The 20,291-nt window shown below is 42.3% G+C and overlaps 1 long non-coding RNA gene across 1 annotated transcript; it reads left to right on the top strand.

Moving 5' to 3' along the window:
- The first annotated feature begins 16,030 nt into the window (after positions 1–16,030).
- LOC308459618 lies at positions 16,031–19,649 on the top strand. The gene is made up of 3 exons (XR_013978228.1): positions 16,031–16,078; positions 16,702–16,798; positions 19,136–19,649. It is a non-coding gene; the product is annotated as an uncharacterized lncRNA (long non-coding RNA).
- Positions 19,650–20,291: the final 642 nt, after the last annotated feature.

Here is a 20,291-nt window from a genome sequence, read left to right as displayed (position 1 = left end):
ATGCCAAGGGAAAGGGGGAGAAAAACAGGTGGTGACATCATAAGTGTGGAATCTGAAGGTCACAAACAGGAATTCAGACAACAAATGGGAGTGCTCAGGAATGTACACTATTAAAAAATATCAGGCAACTCTCCCCGCCCCTCCCATCCTCTGAACAAGGAAGACAAAGGGATGCTGTGAAATGTAGCGTTTCCATCATGAGAACTGCATAGCACATTTCTTTCTTTTTATGTCTGCTAAAAGTACCTTGTGAAATCGTTTCAGCCTTGAGGAAAAACTTTCTCTTTCCCTGAAGACTTGCCCACCCCCAATATGAGTAAAAACACTCATGAATTTTCCTTTAATAATATTACCAATAGTGACATTCCTCCTTCCACATACCCACAAAAAGTACTCTGCACTATTAATCCTAATATATATTATTCTACTTACTGCATTTCAGTTTGCTTGCTTGCTTTTTTTGAAGTAGAGTAGAATTTCCTTAATTCTTCTAAGAAGCATCCCCGGAATTATATGCAACAATGATAAAATTTTATTGAAACCTTTGTGATGGGAAATTTTGGAGACAGAATTGAAAGGAGATTTCTTTTTGGATTGTGTTTTTTGTTTTTGTTTTTTTGAGGGTGGGGGAGAATATATATATATAATGAGGCCCTTTTTTCATTAATATATCCTTCATCAGCTCAGCATTAGGACAACTGAAGGCTGAGTTTGGAACTGTTTATCTTGAGGTCTTCTTTCCTTCTCCATTACTGCGTTTGACTCTTCTGACTAAAAAAAATAATAAGTGGGCTTTCTTTTGGTATGCTGCTCTACCTATTTGTTCGTGGTCTCTCTCTCTCTCTCTCTCTCTCTCTCTCCTCACATTGTTTTCTCCAGATGGTGGAAGTTACAATCCCCTGGCTATTTTTACCCAGTGTCACTCTCTGCTCCTTTTCCACCGGCAACGCTCATCAAAGCTAGTGGAGGAAATAGCAGCTGTGTTAGCCTCAAATTTATAAGCATAAAATAAAACCTTAATAAAACAGGCATACTGAGCGACACAGAAAAAAATAAAAACCCCGATCAAAAGTGCTCTGAAGAGGCAAATGTAAGGGAGCCTCACTAAATAAATAAATAAATAAACCCACAGATCTTCCAAAAATGGTGTTGCAGAGGTGTTTTTTTTTGTTTTTTGTTTTGTTTTTTTGGTAGCCTGGATGATGCTGATGACAATCCCAGTTCGGTTTTTATCATTATTATTTTTTGAACATCAGTGCTTTCCAGGAAAGAGATGTCTGGGTGTGTTCACGCCTGTTACTTCTCTGCTATTGTTTTGCCACAATTAACACTCATTATATTTGTAAGAGGGGTTTTGTTTGTTGCTGGTGGGCGGGGGGGGTGGGGTGTGGAGAGGTGGCTTGCCAGAAAATGGATGAAAGAAAGAAAACCTCGTATGGTTTATTAATTTATTAATTTATTAGTGTATCAAAAGCCAGCCACTCTCCTTGCCTCGTTCCAGCCCAGACAGAAATTGTCAGCCTGGGTTCGCTCTCCTTTTACCAGGTCTTTTTGGTTCCTGCTGTTTGCAGAATGCTGCAGATGTCTGACTCCACAGGAAACCCTTCCCCCTTCCTTAATGGAACTCGTGGGAATGTGGGGAACCTGGAACTGGAGCCCTCCTTCCCTTCCAAGCCTACTCTCTAAACCCCTATTGACTAAAAGGGACGGCGGGGGGTGGGGGGAGAGAAATATCTCCACATCCCTGGAAACAGTTTTGCCAGCCTATTTTTCAGTAAATCCTTTAAATTAACCACTTCACTCCTGATTATAAGAAAGATTTGTAATTTAAACAGCTTCTCTTTAATGTCCTGAATCATTTCCACCCATTTTTCTGAAGTTCTCCATTTGGGTTGAATTACAGCATCCCACTTCCATTATGTAATAATGTTTAATAAATGAAAACAGGTTTGGATTCTGCAACAATTTGCAGTGTTTAGCACAGCCCCAACCCACCTCCTTTACTTCTATGCTCTCTGGGAAAGAGAGAAAATGTCCCTGAATATTTCATTTAAAAGCCAAAAGCATTGAGAGAGAGAGAGAGAGAGAGAGAGAGAGCCTTTAAAACTTGTCTCTTCAGTTTCATGCAATATCGCCACACGTTCATTTTCCCTACTCATTTGCTCTTTCTTTTGTGCGATAGTTTTTGCCGTCTGGTTTAGCATTTTCAACGAAGTAGTTAAACTCATTTGGGCTAGAATCGCCTCCACATTGCATACTGGTATGAGGTGTGTCTTATAAAGAGGGTGTTTATATTGGATATGATAAACTTAAGAGATTCCGTTTACATATAATAGTTTCCTCTAAGAAGGAATATAAAACAGAATGAGTTCAGCGGGATTTGCTAAAATAATATGGCATAAAAGTCTAAATCTTATAGACTACTACCAATCAGGGAGGAACTTGTTTCCAAAAGCTGTATGGGCTCAGATAAAAGAAATACGGCTCAGAACCTGTAATTCAAATTCTGGTGAGTAGCTTTTTTTACATGCCCTTTAACTCATCTGTTTGAAATAGCCAATATTTCATCCACATGGGTAAAGATTTCTAGTTGCGGAGCATAGCAAAAAGAAAAAAGAAATGAAGTTGGGATACGGCAGGATATGAGGCACATTAGTGGTCAATTCACTTTGTCCTTTATGGGCTACTAGTTATGAAAGCAGGTCTGGCAAACGGTGATGTCAAGGCATGGCTTTGTGAGCAGAAGTTCAGGGCTCCAGTGTCCCCTCCAAAATTTCTCCAGTGAAACTAAGGTAAAGGAACCCTGACAGTTAAGCCCAGTCATGAACGACTCTGGGGTTGCGGCGCTCATCTCGCTTTACTGGCCAAGGAAGCTGGCGTTTGTCCAAAGACAGTTTTTCCGGGTCATGTGGCCAGCATGACTAAGCCGCTTCTGGCGAACCAAAGCAGTGCACAGAAACACTGTTTATCTTCCCGCTGGAGTTGTTCCTATTTATCTACTTGCATTTTGATGTGCTTTCGAATTGCTAGGTTGGCAGGAGCTGGGACGGAGCAACGGGAGCTCACCCTGTCGCAGGGATTCGAACCACCGACCTTTCAATCGGCAAGCCCTAGGCTCAGTGGTTTAGACCACAGCACTACCCGCGTCCCTCCCCAATGAAACTAGGGATGTCCTAATCCATACCCTCCAACATTTCTCTAATGAAAATAGAAATATCCTAAGGAAAAGCGGGACATTCTGGGATCAAATCAGAAACCAGGACAGCTTCTCTAAATCCAGGACTGTCCCTGGAAAATAGGGACACTTGGAGAGTCTGCTCAAGTGTGCAGAATGAGGAGGAGGGCTCGCAGGTGCATTAGGGCTAGCTTACCACCTTTGGAAATAGGTATTTGCAATTTAAAAACGAGAGCAGGCCATTATGTCCAGAGTCCGAAATTGCCTAACTACTGTACAATCCTATAGGTATCTGAAAACAATCTGCTGCTTAAGAACACGATAGCACCGCCTGTCCCACTGCCCAAAAACCTGATCATATTGGAATCTTGCTTTGACACTGATAATGGAAAGATGACCTTCCCTGAACTGGAGAGTAGCAAGGAAGCCTAAGGGAAGCAAAGCAGGCTTTGTGGCACACACAGCGGAGTCCTCCTACGCCTTGCCACTGCTTCATTCATCTGCTAATGGAGGGGACAGCCTCACTCTGTCTAATGGTAGAGGTTGTCACGGTCCAGTTCACGGGCGATTGAAGTCCCGGCTGGGGACGTCAGGACCAGGGGCAAGATGGCGGGGTGGGAGCAGGAACAGGGGTCCAGAAGCCAGGAAGCAAGGAGTCACCAAGCCAAGGTTCAAGGATCAGGAAGCAAGAAGCCAAACACAGCAAGACAGGAAGTGTGTTGCTGTGGCAAAGAGCCGAAGGGAAATGCTGACCTTATATCCCTTCCCAGCTCTTGCCACCAGGTGCTGTGAGTTACAAATCGGCTTCACCTGTGAGGCCACACCTTGCCTCTTCAGAACAAACTTAGGAAGGCCCCAGTCCTGCAAAGTCCTATTGGTCACAGGGCCTGGCTTCTCCATGCACACCTGACAGAGGTAGCCCAAGTTGAGAGGTAGCCTATCTCTAAGCACTAGTTGAGAAGAGGGCTGAGGCAAACTGCTTTTCAATCCGAGGATAGTTTTTTAAATAGTTTGTGATATGCCACGAGGGACCAGTTGTTCAAAGAAGCAAAACTGACAATCTTATTGGGTCAGCACTGCAAGGTCTAGGAGTTCAGCCAAAGAGTTTTCAGGATTCCAGTCTGTTTGGGTTTTCTTAGTGGAGATATCATATGTTTCGTTGATATTGATTGGGCATTGCTTTCCCATTGCTACCCCCAAACCACCCCACCAACCTTTCCAACCCAGATTAGAGCAGGATAGAAACATCTAAAGAAGGTTTCCCAAACTTGGGTCTCAAGCTGTTGTTGGACTACAACTTCTATCACCCTTAGCTAGCAGGACCACTGGTCAGGGATGATGGGAATTGTAGTCCAAAAACAGCTGGAGACCCAAGTTCATGAAACCCTGATTTAATTGATTGGATTTAATTAGGAATGAGGCTAAATGGAGTCATTTACAGCTTTTGTGCTCCATCTGTCAAAGAACCCAGGAAAACTGCCTTCAGAGTATGCTATCAAAAATGTTATGAAACCCACCAATGAAAGTACCCTCTTGAACAAAAAGCGGGGGGAGAAAACGTTATGGGCAGCAAGGGAATGATGTGAAGAAAATACAAGGCAAGCTCAAAGTCCTCGAGGTTAGAAAATCTTAAAATGGAAAGCCATGCCTAGTATACGAATAGTATAAGCTAGTGGAAACTACACAACTGGCCCAATTCACTTCAGAAGGGATTGAAGAATGGAAAAATGAATGCATGTCTGCACGGATGCCAGCTTCTCTTAATGAAGGTTGCAAAGCCAGTTAGCATTTGAAATAAAACCTGAATGAAGATATAAAAATATTGCTGAACTTCTTAAAATGGATGGCATCACCCTGCAAGGTCTTTACTTTGACTCAAGTTGCTGCCAATACGGCTGTGATTCAAAATACCACCAGAAGTGGACATGTTCCAAAGCTACATCTGGGTATGTAATTGCAGAGGAATCTTTAGAAACACTTACGAGGAATGCAAAAGCTTGATGGCTACAGTGGGCAATTTTGAAAGCGATTTAGTCACTCTGTGCTCAATCCAAGAGTGCAAGCGAGGAGAGGATCCTTTCGAGACAGATAGAAGGTCGAAGCCAGCTAAACGGGTAGAAAAATGACTAAAAATAGCAAGAATAGAAATGGGGAAAATGGGCAATGCTTGGTTGCCAAATCTGAATCGTATAATCTATCCACTAATAAGAAATAAGTGATGAGTGATGTCACCGTACGGTCTTCTTGTCAAATGGTCAGATGTTTGGGCTTTGTGGTTTTTCAAAGGCAGATTTATTGCCCAAGATGAGGGGAAAGTTCTCCAAAATCCACTCCACTTAAAAAAAGAAAGAGGCATGATCTCATTCATTATGACTTTTACTGTATGACACACAAACACACACACAGAGAGAGAAGCAACCAGAACAGAGATATTTAAAAGCGGGATATGGCTGAAACATTGCTGTAATATATAATAGATGGCGCATGAATTGAATTTTAGGAAAAGTGGCATGTCGCTCTGGAAATGCTTTAAATGCCTTTGTGCATAATAGTTCTGCGGAATCCCGCTCACTAATGACGGGTCGTTACAGAGCGTTGAAAAGGAAACCCATTTCCAAACGCTGCCTGCATCCAAGTCTATTAAGAAATAATCGTTGTTAAGATGAAAGTCTTGTTAGTGTTTCAGTGAAAGTGTTTGGCATACAAGGATGAAAAGTCAACAATCAGCATTTAACAAGAGACACCGGGAAAACATTGTTTAAAAATGCCACTGAAAATTTAAATTCTCTGTAATAGCAGGATGAAACGCTACCTTTTATAGTTTTTGATCCGTGTTATAAATGTGGTCGTGACAAAGGGATACTCTGGCTTTAACTCGTTGGCAAGAACATTAGCTGTTTTCTAGCACTAGAAAAAATATATATTTCCAGCTCCTCCTAAGCCAACCAAAGGCCATTCTTTTTTACTTGCAAATAAAAGTTAAAGGAAACACAAAATAATGTTAGTATATGAAGCCAGAAATGAATTTTCTTGAAGATTTCAGAGGAAATGGGCATACAAGCCTAAAAAAATAATAATACTATGCTCATAACAAGAGACTCTAAACAATGTGTGGGATTTAATTTGAGGAAAGTAAATTTGTTTCTTGAATTGCTGGTGTCCCTGCCGTTATCTGTCTCAGAGGTTTCTAAGAACCCATCAGCGGATCACGGGAGATTTGCAAATGCATTGCCATATTAAAATCAACGGGTGTTGCTGGGATCAATACATCACGAAGGATGAAGTTTTACTTCCAGCCAAAGCTGAAATCAACAGTGAAGCCTCGAGTAGTGGTAAAATTAGATCAACTGCTTACTTTCATTTGAGGGTGATGAAGATCCAAGGTTGCTCTCATCCGTTCATTTCTCCCATGAATTTCCATCCTCTTCTCAGTATAATGAAATGCTGAGATTTAACATTGACAAGGCTGTGCAAATGGGAAATGTTTTAAGACTGGCATCAGATACGCAATCTGTAATGGGCAAATGCTCCCCGCCCCTACCAATTGTAGTTTATAGCACTGAACCATGTGAGCAATCGCTAGCATGATGGCAGGGGTTGTTGTGATTTGTAGTCCTAAACATCTGGTGGCCAATAGGTTGTGGAAGGCTGGCAGACATCTAGTAGTGTGGGCTCCGAATATTCGGTTGTTTACAGTCATCATCACTGTTTTCTCGTCGTGTGCAATGCACACAACATCATAAAAATGAAACACCACACCTTATTAATGACAATTTCTTAGATTCAAAAGGGCTGTGCACAAACTAAAAGGCTCTCCCATTTAGCAGTTCCTGCTGCCTCCTCCCATATAAATCTCCTTACAAGGAAGTTTGTCATTTGTTGTTAACAGATTTCAAAATATTCCCAATGAATATTTTTGTGTTTTACCTCCTAGGGTTTCCTATTTCTTGGAGTTTGGGTTTGTTTTTGCTTTTTTGGAGATTTCCTATTTTTTGTTATTTTGGGTTTGGAGATTTCTTACTACTACTTCTTGTTGTTGGTGAAAGGTATGTCCCCCATTAATGGAAACATTCTCATGGGCCAAAACGAAGCAAAGCTCTTTCCCCCCGCCTTTGTTACATGAGTGCCTTTCTTCTTAGCTTTGAGCTGGCAAGAGGGTTTATGGGAACAAAAGAGAAATCCAAAACAGAACATACGAACAAAATGCAGAGCAAAAAAGTAGGACCGAAAGGAAGGAACGTTGCAGGCACATTTTTTTCCTTTTTTGCATGTATCCCTAGGGAACCGCTTCCCATACACATGTTTTTAGGTGTTTCTTGGTGTCAGATCTTCAATCAAGGTCTGCATCGGCTGTGCCTCCCCGTGGCAAGCTCTGATTGCTGTCAAAGACCTTCGAATGATGGGAGACTCACACCTACATCATCATTTCTTCTCTTTGGGCCTTTAACTATTGAAGAAACAAAGGAAATTAAATGATAAAAACTGAATTAAAATAACCCCGAGATTTCCACTGTGAAACTTCCCTCATTTTGCCTAAGTAGTAATGCAGCCCATATGGCATTTCACTCAACCTAGCACAAGAATCTCAGTCTCTTTATAATGCTTGGCAATAGCCTCAGCCTGGAGCTGCCTTATGATATGAATTTAGGTTCATTATAGCATCTCTTTCGGGGCAACCCACTCCTTTGAATTAGGCCGGCTAGATGAGGACGGGATCACTCCAAAATTCCCCTGCACCAGAGGAGCACAAAAGGAGCATGAAGAGCTGCCTCACACCAAGCCGATTAGCTGAAGGCGTATTCAGACTGGTGCCCTCTAGATGGTACTAGAATTGATTTGATTTATTGTATTTCTGTGCTGATTTTCATTCAATCGGATCTCATAGCAGCTTACAATCACTTGAGAACATTAGCATCACAAATACAGCACGAATCATATAAAATAATTAACAAATCATCAATAAAGCATTTACAATCGATAAAACACTATTAACAAAACAGCAACTAAAAAATAAGCTAAGCATCCTATTATATGATAAACAAATCAATAAGGCATTTAGAAGCTATAAAACAATTATTAACAACATGGAGAAAAGAGCAGCTTAAAAAAAAAATTCTGAGCACTCTCCATGCCTCCGTGACTCATAATCTTTCACTTTATTCAGTTCATTAAAATAAACATAGAACACGCATGATGCCCATTGTTAAGCCAGCGCATGGCAATTGTCTGGGGTGATGGGGGCCGAAGTCTGGAGAGCACCACCAACAAAAACGGAAAAGGAAACAGAAATTTCAGCAGTTTGCTGGTTCGTCTGTGGTGAGGAATGGAAATCAGCGAAGCACGTACAATCAATATTCATTTACATCGTTGTTGTTTTTTTAAGCTTGTCAACAATATGCAATTAATTACTTTTTTACATTGTTTTGGCATTTCCTTTGCATTTAAATTAAGGTAAGTTATGTAAATAATTATGTAACTTATATAACTTATGTTACATGCAACATAGCAGTTGGCAGAAACCTAATTGCAGCAGACTGGAAACAGCACTGATTGTGATGAACACAGGTCAGAATGGAAATTTCGGCCTTTTAACATCCCTATTCCTAATCTAGTTCATTACTGTCTATGCTGACTGGCTGCAGCTCTCCAGGGTCTCAGATAAGAGTTTCCCCCAGCTCTTCCTGAAGATCCCAGGGGCTGAATCCAGGATCTTTTGCATGCACTCCATGTGCTTTACTACTTAAGTACCATTTTCCCACTATAACATTTTTGCCACGCAGTTTCTCTGGTGTAATTATGCTGGTACACAACCACTCTAAAGGGAGGTGTGGGATGGGGTATATTTGGGAAGGAACAGCACTTAATCAGACTCCAACGCTTGCTCAAAAATTGGCCCCACTCCCAATGTGGCAGAATTAAAACTCTCCAATTGGAGTCAGTGGGTACGGTGATACGACATTCCTCCCTCACCTTTTCCCCCTTCGTGGCTGTAGCCCTTCCACATGCAGGATGGGCATCAGGACTACATTGCTGCCCCTGACATTATGCAGCACCTCAGCCCTAACTCCCACATGCTGCATGTTGAAGTCTGACTAGAGGAAACCTGTCTGCACATTTGTCAGGGATTGGACTCGAGAGGGTGAGATGGAGGAAGAGGAATGGTGGAGATCACACACACACACCCTTCTCCTGATGCTGCAAGAGAAGAGGGATGAATCACTGAATTACAGCAGGGCTTTGAGGGGTTTGAGGAAAGTCACAACTCAGAGACAGATGAACAGTTGTGATATATAGAAGGGTTGGAAAATGTTAGGGGGGGGGGCTGCAGCAGGGCAGCCAGATCAGTATTTCTGATCCCCCTTCTCCCAGAACTCAGTGTTTGTTAAGAGTGCAGGCCACCGTAAGGGAAGATGCTGTTGCTAGGATGGAGGGAGGAGGAGCCAAGTTTGGAGCAACGCCATTGTTAAGACTTGCTGCGTTCTTTTGCCTCTCACTATTATGATTGAACAAACTCATTAAAAAGGACTTCGCCATGTTTTCTTTGCTCTTGCTGCAGAGGAATAGCTTTCCTGCAGCCTTGATAGCATTGCTGTTTGCCCCTAGGTTTCCATGTCATCACAAAATCTCCGTGGGATTGAGTTTCCAATACTGTGTGGAAACACTGCGTGCACCAGAGAGCCATGCAACGTGGGGGACACAGGGAGCCATCTTTGCATACCTTTGGGAAAAGTTAACTCCAGAGCACACCACCAGCATTAAATAAAACCCAAGTCAGGGACTTTTCCGCACGTCAACATTTTCAGTTCTGTCGGCAAGAAAATATTAAACATAAAGGCCCTCAAATTTGTAGTAACGTGACTTCAGAATGTGTTGTTCACCTATTTTCCATATGTTCTGTCTTCCACACACATAAACTGTATAGGCATATTTGCACTTAAAAATAACTTTGTTGCGTAGACAAATGTGGTTTCCACATGGATGAAGAAACGATCTCCAACTTCCAAACAACATTAATGCCACATGTAATGTAGTGCAGAACACACCAATGGGGAGAAAGTCCTTGTGGACTGAGACCTGCTTAACATCTTGTACCCCTTTACTAAACGAGGTCAATATCCTTCCATTTTTATAGAAAGGAAATCCATGCCAAGTGATACTGAGTAATTTGTCCAAGACCACACAGGGATTCAAGAGCATACAGAGGCCAGAATGCAAACGCTTCATCTATTTTCAGTACCATCAAGAAAAGAAAGCCTATCGATTCAGACTGTCAATTAACAAGAAGGATGGGTTATCAAGGCAGGGTACAAATGTGTTGCTTAAATCCTCAAAATTAAAGGCACTATGTAGAGAAAATACTCTATATAAATATAGAGAAAGTACTCTATATATTCTTTTAGTGCAGTAACCTAAGAACTCTTTAATAAATGGATTTCTGCTGGAGTAATGAGCATGGCTCAGCAAAAACAAGCTTCCCTCTGGCATTTAGAGCAGTGCAAAAAAACAAAAAACAAAAACCACACACATGACTCCTTTGGGCCCTTTTTTGTCCACTCCTGAAAATGTTGACTTGTTCCTTTACACAGCATTTAGTTGACCTCAGTTCTGCACCACATTGCCAAGCCACTGTGTCTATATACTAGATAGCTGTGGTGGGGAACCTCCAGTTCAGTGGCTGAATCAGGCCCACCAGGCCTCCCCATTGGGCCTACAAGGCCATTTCAGCCAAGCCACACACACCTGTCCTGCAAGGCAGGCAAAGACCTGTCTCAGCGGAAAGGGCACTTGCAGACACTGTCAATCAGCTGACTGATGGCCTCTGCAACTTTGATTGTTCAGCTCCAGTTACTGGAGCTTGTAAAGCCAGGTGCAAGATTCTCCACAGGTCCTAAGGATCAGCTGATTTTTGACGCTGTGCAGACTGTGAATTTGTCTGCACATTTTGGCTTCAAATTGTGTGGGCAAAAACCTGTGAGGTGAGAAGATTGATAGGTCGGTGCCCCACACACCTGCCAAACCTGGTCCACAGGGTGTGGAGGAGATAATGATCTGTCTGTTGCTGTTGTTGCTATTTACTGAATTTGTTAGTTCCTTTATCATGCCCAGGGCAACCCAAGGCTAGTTACAACCAAGCCAACAAATAGGATCCAGTTGGCCAGATCCAGTTCTCAACCCCTACTATATAACATTGTGATATAATCCTATTCACTCTGTGATCCCTGATTAGCTAGGCTGGATTTATCTGGTACTAAGACTGCAATCCTGTGTGCACTAATTTAGGAGTAAAACTCGTTGAGTTATTTGAGACTAACTTTCAAGTAAACATGCATAGGAACGCTCTGTAACATAATAGATTGTGGTTGTGCTAAAGTAATGAATCATTATGGTGTTTTTAGATAAGGTTCCCCCCGCCTTTTGCAAGCTGAAATAATTAACACTAACACCTTTCGCTTTCTTTTTTTTCACCAGCTTGGGTGTGAGGGTACTTCCAGATTGTCAGCATTTTCGGGTGGAATTCAGTCACAACCCAGCACATTCAGGCTGCATAATTAAAACTAAAATGGAGCTTTTGTGAAACAAATGCATTTCCTAAAGGTTTGTTTTTTGAGATAAGTTAAGTGATGGGGAAATGAACAGAATGCTGTGGTTTAACACTTTCTTGATGGAACGTTGTCTATTCTCCCAACAAACAAATCAGGATGAATGCTTATTAAATAGCTGACATTATCTGATCTTTCTGCAACCAGCTGCAGCTGGGTCCTTATTAAACAGTTCATCTGGAAAAGCCACATCTCTCTCTCTCTCTCTCTCTCTCTCTGTGTGTGTGTGTGTGTGTGTGTACACACAATACCCATGACTTCTGGACAAGGCTGTCCCTGAATTCTTGGGGAGGCTGCAATTAACCCCCTGTCGAGGATTACTGGATTAGATTCCTCACTGGTCTGATAGAATACAGAAGTTCCTCAGGTGTTTTGCCCATAAAGGTCTTTTGCCAGATGAAACCCCCACTTCGGTATATATAGGCTGTTCAAATTGCTCTCTGTTCTGGATTCTTTCCAAGTGTTGCATTGTGTCTGGAATTGCAGCCTATAGACAGTCCACTGTCTAATGATCTTTCTTTCTTTTTTCTTAAAAAAATGTTCCCATTTTGCTATGACATGGTGCTAACACGACGTGCTGCGGATAGACAAAAATATCAAAGAGTGCCCAGAATCTTTCCTTGTTTAAAAACTTTTGAAGCCCAGTCTAAACTCAGCTGATAGCTGAAAGCTTCCCTCCCTTTCCCCTTGTGTGTGATTGTTGGAGCAGATAGTTAAAAAAAAACCCCAACCAAACTATTTATCCTAATCAGCAGTTGGAGAAGAAGAATGTTAAATAAACTATTTGATTCAGATTCCCTTTTTTTCTGGATGTTTACCCGGCTGTTGACAAAAGCCAGAGAATGTTTAATGACTTGGGGGGGGGGGGAGACGACTTTCTGATGCTCTGCATTTGCTTTTCTTAAAGGGAAAGCAGCAACGATGACAGGCCTCCTCTTGATACCCAGTTTGATTAACAAAATTTATCGTGTTCCTTGTCCAGTGTCCAAGTCTCCCATGATCAAATGTATAAACATCTCTAGCAGAGCGAGATAAGACTCAGATGGCTCCCAGAGAATTGGCCCCCATCTGCACAATGCATTTAAAGCAGTACCATATAATTTTGAACAACCATGACTTCCCCCCAAAAAAATCTTGGGAACTGTAGTTTGCTAAGGGCCCTGAGAGTGGTTAGGAAACTCCTGCTGCCCTCACAGAACTCCGTTTCCCAAAGTTCCCTGGGAAGAGGGAACCCTAGGAATGAAAGTGACCTAGGAATTGTACCTCCGTGAGGGGAATGGAGTATCCTAACAACTCAATTCATTAGTGAAAATGACATAAAGAATCCATTATACTGGAGAAAATTGCTTGCAAAAATTTGTAGTTAAATTGCAGGCAAAAATACGCAGATTAGGAGAAATTCACAGTAAAATGCAGATGATTGTTGTTCTGCTGTGACTTGAAATGCAGCAGCTATAAACAACCTTGCTACATTTTAAGCCGCTAATGTGTACATAGGCTAGGTTACACTCATGCAGGGTTTTTTCCCCCCAGGGGGAACTCACTGGAACTTAGTTCGGATAACTCTCAGGTGGGTCCCGGAACCTTTCTGGTGAGTTCCAGGTGCCTTTGCCATTCTATGAGAACCTTTTTCTAGAAGTCCATTTGCCCCTTCTTGGGTGGGCAGTTTTGCCGGTGGGCCATGGATCAGGGGCATAGGAAGGGGGGTGCGGGCCGCCCCGGGTGTCATCCCTGAGGAGTGACGCAGTGGCTCGGGGCCCTGCGATGCTCGAAACGGCAGCATGGGGCTTGACTCATCACTGCGGCACCCCCATGGACAGCTCACCCCACCCCTGCCCCGGGCCTCCCTGTGAGCCGGTAAATGGCAGGTCAGATTGTCTCCCTGCCACCAAATTGGAGGGCATTCACCTGGGCACGGGACCCACTGCCCAATGGCAGTGCTTGGCCCCGCGCTCAGAGCCGGGATAAATGGCAGGTCTGCCTGGCCTTTGGCCTTTTTTTTCACAGTGCCAAGTCTATACTCATGTTAGTCTCAGCGTCAGACCTGCCAGTATAACAAGACCAGCCTGCCCAAGAGATGAATTAGGAGCCATCGTAAATAAATAGAAACAAGTTAAAAGGATAAAGAGATGAAGGGAAACAATATGTAAGGCTGAATTGCAGGCTTTGGTTTCAGATATGGTCATGAAATTTCAGATTAAGATGGCACAGCAAAGCTTTCCAAGTGTAATGTACCTTTCCCGCCCCGACCTGGCAACAGTGATCCATGCGATGGTCATCTCCAGGCTTGACTACTGTAATTCACTCTACGCGGGGCTGCCCTTGAAGCTGTCCCAGAAACTCCAGCGGGTGCAGAATGCTGCAGCGAGGCTCCTCACGGGGTCTCTGCCATGGGAGCATATTCACCCAGTGCTTTTCTAGCTGCATTGGCTCCCGGTGGAGTACAGGGTCAGATTTAAGGTTCTGGTTTTGACCTTTAAAGCCCTTCACGGCCTAAGACCCTCATACCTACGGGACCGCCTCTCCCGGTATGCCCCACGGAGAGCCTCAAGGTCCGTAAATAGCAACACCCTAGTGGTCCCGGGCCCTAAGGAAGTTAGATTGGCTTCAACCAGAGCCAGGGCCTTTTCAACACTGGCTCCGGCCTGGTGGAACGCTCTGCCTCATGAGACCAGGGCCCTGCAGGATCTGATTTCTTTCCGCAGGGCCTGTAAGACGGAGTTGTTTCGCCTGGCCTTTGGCTTGGAGCCAATTTGATTCCCTCCCTCTCTTTCTTTTTTCTTTTCCTTCTCCTCCTGCGATGAGACTACATTTTAATATTTTAATGTTTCAATATTTTAATGCTGTATTTTAATTTTGTTTTTAAGTTGTAATCATTCAACTTGTTTTTATTATTGCCTGTAAGCCGCTCTGAGCCCGGCCTTGGCTGGGGAGGGTGGGGTATAAATAAAATTATTATTATTATTATTAATGCATTAGAATATTCCTTGTATTCTAGTCATAATAAACAATGTACACACAAAGGTGATAAACCTGGAGGGGTTTCTAAAATGAGGCTTTGCCACTTGTTTGATCAGTCATTAAGTTGGGTGTTACCCCAAAGCTTTCCTAATTTGCCCTTCCAAGTATGATTCAGGATTATTCTTTTGTGGATTATTTAAATCATCCTTGCTTTACTGGAGAATGAAATATGCTTTAATTGAAGCCGTGTGTGTGTGTGGTCTGGACTTGCGTTTGGTAGAACAAAGACTTTTAGATTTGTGCCAAACTTCGTAGCATTTTTGGTGGTCTGATAATATGGGTTGCTTCTATTTTCTAGTCTCATAACAACTGCTTTCCTTTAGCATTTCAAACCTGGCAGTTATTACTGTTTACAATTGAACTGCCGAAGAAACAAGATTGATCAACACATTTGGCACGCATGATGCGCCAGAGTGAATTAATAATGTTAATAACACGAGTGGAATTTATTTGTCCGGAGGAGAAAACCCTTTCTGTCTCACTAGTCAGGGGTCCTCAAAATTGCATGTACTTCTCAATCATCACCACAAGCCTCAAAGTCGATTCTGTGGACAGCCTGTTTCCCTTAAATGCTATGTTAGGCTTGATTTCATGTGTCTTTCATAGCTCGTGCCATTTGTGCAGTGGAGCCAACTGCTTGACAGCAGCTCTTCAGAAGGAATTAATACGATAATATGCCTGGGGGTAATGATGCAAGAGGCATGACTTTTCTGGTTCCATATAATGGTTCATTTTCTAGATGTTTACCTACCCTGAAGTCAAAGGAAGCACAACGCTCATGTGCCTAATGATCTCTTCATTTCTTGACATTGTTCTCATAACTACTCCAACTAGTGCTTTGAAAAAGTGTTCTGGGAAGATTTTGGTTCATAACAGGGGCTGCATCATACATTACTGACCCCACTAGAAGTGTTTCTATGTGCCTAGTGTTCCTTGGGTGACCAGACTGTGGTTCTGGCAATGGCAGGGAACATATTTATGCCAGCACTAGTTACTAGTTACTGCTACCAGGGATCTGCAGGTCTGTTACAGAGAAGCCATGTAACTTGGGCTGCCTCACATACTAAGCCCAGCACAGATGTTTTGTCCTGCCGTGTGAAGTGCTGTCATTCAGAAAAAACTACTTGGCTGATTCCATATGAGTGCCGCCATAACATACAAATTGTCACCAAGGGCGTTTCCCCAACATCTGTTCTGTTGACTAGATTCCAAATTCCATGTCTTCAGAATACCAGCTAGATGTTGTTGAAAACAGAGTCTCACTAGATTGGCACTTACACTGGTATGATTTAATTGTCTTCAGTGCAATTACTGGGTATCCTTAAGAGGTATATATGCACTCTATAGCATTTTGTTACACACAAACCCAATGTATATATTGCATGTATATATTTCAGAATCAGGTATCATATTTAGCTTTCCTTGGGCGCTACAGTCAAGGTTGTGTTGCTAGTATGAAGCCACACAAATTTATGGGAAAAGTCCATGCAAGACGGCAACTTCTGACACATTAGAAACAACTCATATTTGTTTATCTTTTTGCCTGAGAGTGATCAAAATGAACTCCATATTGTTCTGTTGCCAATAAACATGAAAGAATGAAATAATATACAGGAAGGACATCTTGAGAAGCAGGACCTTTTCCAAAATAGAGATCTTTCATCAGGGCAGTTAGTGTTCCAGGTAGGAGGTTGAGGATACGAATTTGCATTTAAATATGCATATGCAAATTTATTTGCATAGCTGCGACTTTATAAGTAATTAATATAATTTAAACAGAAGTGCAGCATTTCTCAGACTAGTGGAAAAAACTGTAACAAGTTGATCTGTTGGCTCAGTCTGTTGTCGTCATGTGCTAAGCCAACTTTGGATGGGCAACATCAAAGCTTGCTTTTCCTTCTTAAGGTTCTGCATCTTTAAACTGGACAGCCCTGCATACAGAGGACTCCTTCAGATGGAGAACTGGCTTCTCTAAAGTTGGACACATGGCCACCCAGCTGAGGTATTTCTAAGTAATTCCTGACTATCCAAGAGAGTGGTGCAAGGATATCCCATATTGTTTTGGAATTCCGTAAACAGAAAGTGGGATGCTGTCCTGAGACTGGGAAGAAGCATAAGAACTAGTTATTTTCTGGGGGTGAAACACTAGCAATCACATTTTGTTATGCCTGGAAAGGGCAGACAGATAGTGTCCATGTCTTGTTAGGTGTCTCTGCAGTCTTACAAAAGGTCACTTTCCCAGCATCCCTGTTTCTCACTGGCTGAGAAATGCTTTCTCTATTTAAAAATACAGTCCTTCATCTACTCAGTTGTTTATTTCTGCTTCCTTGCAACCAATAATTAATAGATTATTAGGCAAGAAGTAGTTTCCACTCTCAGTCTCTTTAGTTCAGTTTGAAATATTCTGGCATGCTAAGTGAATCCTAGTGATCTGGCAATGGGTCTGGGTTCTCCTTACTTCCTCTAATAAGATTGGTGAGCCAGGAAAATATGATGCATTTTCTTTCCTCCTGCTGGTCTTCAGAGATTTCTCTCTCTTCCACTACAGTCATTCAAATATTGCATTTGTGTGCATTTTTAAGAATGATCTGTACTTCTTAACTTCCTGCCTGACTAAAGGGTCCATCGCCTCCTCCCCACTTTATGTGGCCAGAAGGTCATGAAGAGGTTGTTGACTAACACACTTTCTTCCATTAATCCTCTTTATTTCCATTTGAAACCATCTAAGTCCATACTGGATTTCTTTTATTTTCAGTTGACTAGCTTTATTTTGGAGATATCTGTTTCCATTTCCTTCTCTAATTTTTTTTTTTTTTTTTTTGAATGTGCAAAAACAGATGCCCCAATATTTTTATTGAAACTAGATCAGTAGCATGAAAACATTATACAAAAGGCAACTTTTTACAAAATAGTAGGTTTTCTCATTCAGGGTGTGTATGTTTAATTAAAGGGGGAAAGGCAATTTCCCAAAGTTACATAGTATACCTAAAAAAAAACAAGGCCAATATGGCGTAGTGGTAAGAATGTTGGCGAGACCATCTCTACCATTAGGCAGCTGATTTTGGGTGTCACCAAAGTTAAGCAAACGGTCAGTTATTTAATTCATTACCATTGCATTTTTACTGCCAAGGATAGGCGGAGGAGCTGGAGAGACTTGCTATTGTGCCTCAGGCAGCAAAGTATCTTGGGTTAGCCCTGAATGTTGGATCAGAGAAACATGGGTTGAAATTCCCACTCAACCATGAATCTTACACAGTGTTCCAAGCCCAGTTACTACCTTTCAGCAAATACCATATCCCAGAGAGAGAGAGAGAGAGAGAGCGCGAGAGAGAGCGCGAGAGAGAGTGGGAAAGAATAAAATGGGATAACCACGTGAATGCCATGGTGAGCTCATTGGATGGAGGGTGAGATAATAATATGATTATCCTTGAAAATACACTGCAATATGTTACAGTGTTTGTGTCCCGTTAAACAAATGCTTCTGTTCAATGCTCCAGCCAGCCTGAAACAGGAATCCTGTATTCAAACCTCTCAGGGTGGAGGAGACAAGAAGAAGGTGAGAAAGAAGATTTCCTCCGTCCCTCCCTCCCCTGGTACCTTCCTCTACTGCAACAGAGGCCTTGGGCCTGAGATTGACTGCCGGGCTGCCAAAATCTTAGCAATTTATTACTATGGAAGGTTGGTGGTGGTGGTTCTACATAAATGGAAAGGGGAAAGGGGGTGCTTTTTCCTTTCCTTCCTCCTGAATGGTGCAGGGAAAGGAGTTTGTTAACCTCACAACATGAATTCATCCTCCCACCCCTAATGAGCCCCATCCAGGATGCTTATTATGGGCTGCTAGTGGCTTTAGTAAGCCAATTTGCTCTCTTGGCCTGCCTTTCATTCTTGCCTCCTTTTCTCTTTCTCAGCGGATACCCTAACACATAACACCCCCCCCCCCCAACATTCCTGGGACCAAAGTCAGGATGCTCCTATTTTGGTCCTGAGCTCTTGCACTTGCGTAAGAGCACAAGACCCAAAGACGCTTTTTTCTTGGTTTTGCAAGACCAAAAACCGAGCAGCTTTTGTTCTGGTGTGACCCAGATGACTCATGCCAGAGGGAGCATCTTTTGGGCCGGCGTCTCGTGCCAGAACACAGAACCAAAACAGAACATTCTAGGATCCAATCAGAAGCCAGGATTGCCATCTGTGATTCCAGGATGCCCTGCTTAAAACGGAACAGTTGAGGAGTATGCTAACATTCTCTGTTTCAACTGCTGTCGACCATAGACATATGCTAATCTCACAGAATCGGCCCAACTTCTGGTTCCCTTAAATTGCTTTTTTTTTTCCTTTCCAGGACAGAAATTAAAACCATCCATGTGAAATAATATCAGAATCTGGGGTTTTAAAACAGCTGTGATTGGACAGCAGCAGTCCCACCAACAAAGCAAGAAGCAAGAACAGGAGTTGTTGTTTTTGTCAATGGTCGGGGTGAGGCAGGACATTCTATCTCCAGACAATGGTGTGAGTTACTTTAACATTTCCTCAACATGTTAGAGACTCAACAGTCATGAACGTTCTGTAAAACCTTGAAGCTCATAGATCCTTTAAAAAAAATAAAAATCTATAGTTTTATTATAGATACATGTAAAGATGAACATTTAATGCTATGGAGGGGAGGGGAATTGGACCAAATGCACAATGAAATCAAACAAAACAACAAACAAACAAACAAAGATACCCCATCATCCCCGATCATTGGTCATGTGTGGAATGATGGGAGTTGTAGTCCTACAATATCTGGAAAGTGCCTCATTGACTACCCCTGACCAAGGGCATAGGGGTATAGCTGAAAAGGGGGTGGGGGTAGGTAGTGGGAAACTCTCAAATCAGCAAGATATAATGTGCCAGCATTTCAATAAAGCATGAATCGCTCAACAACACCTTATGTCTCCCAGGCTTTTCAACTTATGAAGCTGATTATATAAATTTGACTTACTCTAGAGCTGGGCTGTAGGAGGCGTCCTTTCCCATGTACACATGTGTGTGACTATGTGTGTGCCGTATGAAAGTGAGGGGATTGTTGGTGACATGTGGAGGAGTAAATTCTAATAATTTTGGTGGAGGGGGCTTACCATTAAGGATGAAGTGGCTGAAGGCTCCCCCCTCAAAACAAAGCTATTGTAACAAACAAACAAACAAACAAACAAAACTTGGTCAATGCGGGAACAATACTCCATCATGAAGTATTTCTGGCATCAGTAGGTAACAGTCGTGAGTCAATCTGCCTGTAAAGAGTTGTGGTATAGCTGGACTTTTCTTTGCCATTCCCAATATATGTAAATGTCACTCTTTATTTATAGTGAGTTTTTTTTTTTAAAAAAAAAAAAGCACCAACACAGTTACAGAAATGTAGTTATTCAAATGCATGCTTTTATTTTTTTTAAAAAAAGTTCTTAAGGGTTTGGACTGAAAACATGAAACCAAGACAATGAAAAATGTTCTTGGCCATG

The sequence above is a fragment of the Podarcis pityusensis genome (genome assembly GCF_964106645.2).
Source record: "Podarcis pityusensis genome assembly, chromosome: 12".
NCBI classification, from domain to species: Eukaryota; Metazoa; Chordata; class Lepidosauria; order Squamata; family Lacertidae; genus Podarcis; species Podarcis pityusensis.
Note: the sequence above shows the minus strand (reverse complement) of the source record. Positions and strands in the feature narration are given on the sequence as shown.